At 45.0% G+C, this 7,657-nt stretch overlaps 1 long non-coding RNA gene across 1 annotated transcript; it reads right to left on the reverse strand.

The window, feature by feature from the left end:
- Window positions 1-5,277: 5,277 nt before the first annotated feature.
- On the reverse strand, window positions 5,278-7,180 carry LOC125097128 (uncharacterized). Its single transcript, XR_007126507.1, has 3 exons — window positions 7,077-7,180; window positions 5,872-6,048; window positions 5,278-5,588 (listed from the first exon to the last, which is right to left on the reverse strand). It is a non-coding gene; the product is annotated as an uncharacterized LOC125097128 (long non-coding RNA).
- Window positions 7,181-7,657: the final 477 nt, after the last annotated feature.

Raw genomic sequence — 7,657 nt, forward strand, 5'->3', positions numbered from 1 at the left:
TCACCCCCCGCCCCCTTACTGTTCCCCACGTCTTGAGAGTGGAGTTTCTGACTACTGAAGGGAACAATGAATGGAAAGCTGTTACTCTAGGCATGATGCAGGGGAGGAGCTCATGAGTTATAGAAAGCAAGGGTCATAATTTTATAGGAGAATGTCCAGATTTCCTCTTCCTGATATTATGGGTTATTTATTTTTCTATGCAGCTCTTAAGGTATTTGGTACAACTTCTCAGGAAAGAGGATGACAGATACAGATATCTACCTGAAGAAGGCATTTTTATGGTTTTTTGTTTGTTTGTTTGTTTATCTCCTGATGTATCCTGAGCATCTAGAATAGTGTTTGGCAACACCAAGGCTATAGGATATATCCCCAGTACCTGATATCCTGATATGTCACTGATTCTCTGTCATTATCTGTCCCAATACCATCCCCTTCACCAACACTGGAACCATCACTAGAAACCAATCACAGAACAATGATGCTTCATGCTGAATCTCTAATCACACACACACTCTTAATTGGTTTCCGATCCTCAAATGTTTGTTTAAGCATTATTACAATATCCTTATTAACTTCAATCATCAACATATCTTCAATTATTATGCATGCCCTTTGGTTCTACTGCCTAGTCTGGAAGAGACAGATACCAAGAGGCTCATATTACCCAGCTGTTGAAAATAGATTTTTCTGATTCTTACCCCAAATGTCTATCTTCCTTTCTCTTATCCCTCCTGATTCTGCAGTCCTGGTTCAGTTTCTCTTTCTCACTTACATGGACCAGTTCCAAAACTTCCTTTTTGCTTGCACTGTTTTTAATGTATTTCCTCCCCCCACCCCCAATGTAGGAGAACTTCCTGGTTGCCTTCTCAATGTTGTGCTGATTGCCCTCCTTCCCCTAGGCTCAGCATCACCTTCCAAAGACCAACTGAACTCCCTGGGGCCTTGGAAGGTTCTTGGTCATTTGTCCCCATCTCCACTTCCTCCCACCTCCCTCCTCTCTCTTCCATGCTGTGACTGCATCACAACCAATGACTCATCATTCCCAGAACACCCACCTGCCCCCTTTCACCTTCTTCCCTCGACTGGAATATCAAATATCTTCATCCTCAATACAATCATCCTTCAAGACAAAGTTCAAATATGACCACATACATCAAGACTTTCTGTTTGTCTCCGTGGTTATTGAAATGTGCCCTAAGCTCATACTTTCTTGTAATATTTTTTTAAAGATTTTATTTATTTATTTGACAGAAATCACAAGCAGGCAGAGGCAGGCAGAGAGAGGAGGAAGCAGGCTCCCCGCTGAGCAGAGAGCCCAATGTGGGGCTTGATCCCAAGACCCTGGGATCATGACCCGAGCCGAAGGCAGAGGCCTTAACCCACTGAGCCACCCGGGTGCCCCACCTTCCTGTATTTTTTAAGGATGCAGTGTGTTTATACACGGTGGTAGAGGTATTTTTATTCATGGGTGCCTCAGCCTGCTTCCTATAATATTTTGGAAGGTGTAGCATCGCAGAACAGTCACAATACTTTTTAGCTTTTCCAGTCAAGGGCTGAAGCCCAGAACGGTTACCAATAACCAGTGAAAGATGGAACAGTGAGCATGGAGATACTTAAGTACTCATTTTTAGCGATGGAGAAAACCAGCTGGTTACCATGATTAACCCAAACTCACTTATAAAGAAATGTAATGGTGACAGATATTTAACTGGATGTCCTACAAGCAACAGTTACCTAAGCTGCAGGTTCCTGGGGCCATGGTCTCTACCCCTTGTGACATATTCTGATGCACAGCAGCCATATGGTGCTGGCCAGAAACCAAGATTTTCAGTTCTCAGTAGCATAAACTACAGATGAGCTAGTAAATAGTGGACTCACACCACTATACGGTCAGATTACCCGATTTCTGAAACAGAAGACTCAGAGTCTTCATGTCTTTCCATCTCCCTGTACTGGAGAAGTGTGTGCCCCTCCCTAAGGACAAATTCCTGTGCACATGCTGCTGTGTGCTTTCCATTCTCGGACTTACCGGGTGGGTGAGGCACACATCCCGTCATTCAGAGGGTAGTGTGACGGAAACCTGGTGGATGTCAGGGAACAGAGAAAGTCAGAGCAAACAGACGAAGTTCATCCACAAAGCCAACAAGATTGTTACTCAAGGTGTGTCCTATGGGCAATCTGCTTGAAGTTGCCAACAGAGTTCTGTAGTCCCTGGGGTGGGGGGAGGGGGAGGGATCCAAGCTGAGACGGGGAATTCAGGGTGCTCACCAGCAGTTTTAAATGTTGTGTGCCTGTGAAACTGGGTCTCCGAAGGTGCTCTGGCACAAAGGGACCAGAGGGAGGAAATTCTGACCCAGCGTGCAGCAGGCTGTCCCTTAGCCTGCTGGGGACCCTTCTCCATCGTTGGCCCAGCACAAGAAAGGTTTTAGTTTCCTTTCTATTTTTTCACAGGGGGGGTGTATTGAGAACATAAGTATACACCAAGTAGTTCAAGAGTGTGAGGAAGCAGGTCTGTGCCTCGTGTAACACTGGAGAGAGTGGGATTATCTTCACCAGAAAGAAAAAAACAAAACCAGAAAACACCTCCAAGTCAATGTGGACCGGCACAGTAGGGCGTCTAGGGCTCTGTACAACGTGTCACAACTGGGTGGCTTCAAGGAACAGAAATATGTCCTCTTGCAGTTCTGGAGGCTGGAACTCTGATGAGATCAAGGTGTTGAGGAACCACACTTCCTCTGAGGCTCTGGGGGAGAAACTGTTCCATGCTTTCTCTTGGCCTCTGGTGTTCCCAGCAATCCTTAGCATCCCCATAGATGCCCCTCTTCAGCCTTCCTTGTTCATCACATGGTGTCCCCCCTGTGTCTGAGTCTTTTCTGCTCTTCTCACAAGAACGCCCATCTGTTTGGATTAGGATTCATCCTAACTCAGTGCAGCCTCCTCCTAACCAGATTATACTGGCAAAGACCTCATTCCCAAATAAGGTCACGTTTAAAGGTAACCTTTGAACGTGATTTAGAACAGGATTTAGGACTTTACCATATCTTCTGGGGGGACATAATGCATCCATAACAGTACCCAAAAAGCAGTGGACAAGAGAACATTGTGCAGGGCACCCCCTTAGTCTGCCACGGAAGCTACAGAGATGGAAAAGGAAACATCCTTGGGTTGTGATGAGTTTACTCTTAGTTTTCTTTATCTAATATTGGGAAGTAGGCTAATACCTTGAGACTTCTCATGCCCTTGAGGTTTTTGAATAAGAATGGAATATGGGATTTGCTGGGGTCTGGGTATGCAAAAAATAGAAATGGAGTGACTTTATACCTCAAGCCGTCTGAAGAGATTTTGTGTCTCCCGCCACTTACTTAATTTCATTTCATAACTATCATACAAGACTTTCGTGTTTCAGACACATTTCTAAATCCTGGACTCTTCCCCCAGCCCTGTACATGTATGTAGCTCATGCTAACACAGGAAGCACACGGCAGGAGAGCATCTGTTAAACAATAAGCATTTGTGGGCTGGTTTGTAAGCCTGACTATCCCCGGGACACAAATGAACAAATGGGCACCTGAAAAACTCTGCCATTTGGTCACTTCTGCAGAACTTTGGAAAAGATCTTCTAGCTCGTTTTCAAAGATGAGCTCTGGCTTCCCGTGCAGAATTTATCCAGCATATTTGCCAGCCACAGATGCACCAGGAGGGTTGCAGTTGGCTGGGGCCATGCTGAGGAGACTCGGGCATTGGCATCCAACCTTGCCGCGGGGAGCAAGAGTTGGCTTTGAATGTTAACGACCCTTTTGCCAAGCTCTTAGTGGTTTTCAGGTAATTTATCCATCAACAAGCCTACCTGCTATAAGCACTTTATGCATTTATTTTTCTCTAAGTGCATAATGTTATCCTTATCTCTCTATCGGATGAATGAGACATTTCAATCATGGTCTCTATACAAGATTTCCTAGGACAAAATCTATATCTCTATTTACAAACTGTATTGACCTTGGGGGCATTCATTAATCTTTCTTCGAATCAGGTTCCTCTGGTGTAAAAGGGGCCTCATAAATCTGATAAGAGAATTAAATAAGATAATTCGTGGAAAGCACGGGCAAGGGTCTGCCCCTTAGCAAGTGCTTAATAAATGAAAGCTTTTGTTAATATAGTGGAACCCCGTGATTACACAGATCAGGATATAACAAAATCAGCAGTAGGGGTCCGTCTTCCATGGTAGGCTCACTCTTGGCATTTGACTAACCTTGAAATAAAGGTACTTCCTTGGGGCGCCTGGGTGGCTCAGTGGGTTAAAGCCTCTGCCTTCGGCTCAGGTCATGATCCCAGGAACCTGGGATCGAACCCTGCATCGAGCTCTCTGCTCAGCGGGGAGCCTGCTTCCTCCTCTCTCCCTGCCTGCCTCTCTGCCTACTTGTGATCTCTGTCTGTCAAATAAATAAATAAAATCTTTAAAACAAACAAAAAAAAGGTACTTCCTTTTGTTAGACAACTGCGTTGTTTGTCTTACCTGTGGGGGCTTAGCTATAATGTAGTCCTGGTACCATATATGAATGGAGTAGTATGATTGGAAATAGATGTAAAAATTGATGTGGTATAAACATGAAATTTAACTTTATGATTTGTTACATTTTCATTCATATTCTCCCTCCCTCCCTCCCGGTCTATGTCTCCCTGCCCCTTATCCCCTACCCCATGTGAGGACACAGGCAGAAAGTGACCATTGCAAGCCAGGAAACCACTGAAACCCAGCCATGCCTTCACCTGATCTCAGACTTCTAATCCCCAGAACTGAGAGAAAACAAATACCATCTATGGCACGTTGTTAGGTCAGCTGACTGATACAGCTGCTGTACTACTTCTCCATTAGCTTGCACCTATGCACTTGGGTGCAGCTCCCTCATGGCAGTGAACAGAGTGGGAAAGCTGTGTGTACAATGGGCCCCCATCACAGGAAGCGCATGGCCGCTGCGGGCCAACCCCACATGGGAGAGCCCCGCAGGACAGTCATGCAGCGAGGTGATCCCAGTGAGAAGGAAGTGGGTAGTATTTCTGTATGTTCGTTGTTCACTGGAATAGGCCTGCCCACAGTGATTGCAAGTGGATTGGTCGGCTGCTCAGGGATTTTGAAAAAAAGAAAAAAAAAAAAACTACTGGGAATTAGGTGTCCTACAGAGGATCAAAGTATGGATGGACCACTTAGGAAGGGCCCAGGAAATGAAGATACTATGACAAAACTAAAGGAGCACCAAATGACACAGCCTAGGGGGAAAACCCTTAGTAGTTAGAAGGATGACTTCAACATACTACAGATGCTAGGATCAGGCCCCTTTTCCATGGGCCTATGCAAAACACATCGACGGCATCAGGAGCGAAGACTGCGCGTGGGCTGGAAAAGCTGGACATCCTTCACCAAGTGGACTGGCCATCGCTACTGCTGAGCACTGAGAGGGTCATCAGCAGAAACTGGGGCTAGGTACTCAGTTCATAGGTGATCGTGCACTCAGATTTGCCCCAGCGTCTTGCGTCATCCCTCGTGTCCCGGTGCCCTATTAGCTCCTCTTTTCATTCTCAGGAGTGTCCTACTGTGGAAAATACAGTGCATGGTCACCACCAAACGCAATTCCCCTGTTACCGGGTTGGGGGTGGAGCACTTTTCCCTCCCGCAGCAGAGTGGGCAGCGATGTATTCTAATGGAAACACATACGTGTTCTGGATACACATTTGTCTGCCCTGCAGGAAATCGTCTAGTGGAGCCATCCTTCAGCAACGTGTGGAAGTCGTTACCATTCTGTCCCACCTTGCACTGACACTAACCAAGAAAATCATTTTGCTGTGAAGGAGAATGTATAATAAGCTAAAACTTACCAATTAATGTTTTTACCATGTGCCTTATAAAACGAAATCACTGGCTTGGAGCACAGATGGATTGAGCTTCTGAGACTCTGCACAAGGAGCTGCGGTGACACTCTTGGAGGTGAGGGTGCTGTACCGCAAAATGAGGGCTGTTCCTTAAACCAACAGCTGTTTATATGAGTCAAGGGCCTGTGTCCAAACAGGAGACAGAAATCACACAGGATTGTGAAAGTGGGAAGTCTAATATAAAAGATTATTATCTAGGAGATGGCCTGTCGAGGGACAAAGGGACATCAAAGAATGCAATGGGGACAGATCTGGAGAACAGAGACACTGCCATTAACTTAAGGCAGGCCACCCATGGGGGGACAGACTTCAGAGAGCCCCACCCCCTGGCCGGGAATGAGACCCATGCATGCAGCCCCGTGCTAGGTGGGTTTGGATGTCTAGTGCCCAAAGGATGACTGTTTGGACCAGGATTTATAGTAAAATGTATATTAAATCAGAATGTGAGACTCACTCTAAAGCATTATGGTCTCCTTATGATGTCATACCACCCAAGACATGAAGAGGGTCCCCTGCACTTGGTGGGGTGACCAATTCTGATCCCTGATGGGAACTTCGATCTCTAAAAACCTTTGTCAGGAAACTATAGTGTCAAGAAAGACAGTATGTGGAATCCAAGAAATGCAGTTGACTCTTTTCTTAATACCTCATGCCCCAAAATAACAGTCAATAGGAACTTTTGGCAATCCAATAATGACAGATCCTGTGTGAATGAAGGCATCAGCAACACCACCAGGAAGAAAATTCCAATTAACTGAGACTGTCAGAGGGATTGGGGAGGCTGAGTTAGGTGGTGGTAGCAGAAGCCTTCAATTTGTTAAATTATTCCTTCGATTAACTATAGAAGCGGTAACTACCACACATGTTTTATTGATTAATATAATCCCCTCTTTCCTCTTTCCACTAGCTCACCACTACTGGTGGTGCCAACATAAGTTTCAGGGGAGAATTTAAATATATTGACATTCTGTGGATCCTTTACCTTTGAAAACCTCGTAGCAATCTCTAGACTAAGCAGAGTTTAAAAGTAATGTGATATGCTAGCTCAGGTTCTTATGATGTATTTCCTGCTATTTCTGGAAGGTTCTCCAGGGTATGTCTTGTTCACTGCCATACCAGCTGCCCCCAAGGACACAGACTTAGCCACTTACTTCCTTGTGCCCAGGACAAATCAGCTCCTGTGACCCTCGGTTTGCCCATCTGTGAAGTAAAGAAGGATGCCAACCCACTTCCTGGGGTCATTATGAGCCACATGATGTAATGTCTATGAAGAAACTGGAAAACATTAAAACAGCATCAAATTGTGTTACTTTTTACTGACTACAAAATTTTTATATCATGCTCTAGGTAGTTAATAGACAGGCTCTTTAAAATCTCTCATCTTGGTGTCTCTATAAAACAAAATCTTAATGAAAAACTAGACAAAAAAGAGAAAAAATATGTACAACCAAAAACCTAGATGAACAATAGGGTCAAAAGAAGAGAACATGGTCTTTCTTCAAACACCTAGAAACATGCACTGATACCCTCCTCTCCAGGCCTACCGGAGGCTTTTTTTTTTTTTAATTTTTTATTTTTTTTCAGCGTAACAGTATTCATTGTTTTTGCACCACACCCAGTGCTCCATGCAGTCCATGCCCTCCCTAATACCCACCACCTGGTTCCCCCAATCTCCCACCCCACCCCTTCAAAACCCTCAGATTGTTTTTCAGAGCCCATAGTCTCTCATGGT

This window comes from Lutra lutra, chromosome 4 (assembly GCF_902655055.1).
Source record: "Lutra lutra chromosome 4, mLutLut1.2, whole genome shotgun sequence".
Classification (NCBI taxonomy): Eukaryota; Metazoa; Chordata; class Mammalia; order Carnivora; family Mustelidae; genus Lutra; species Lutra lutra.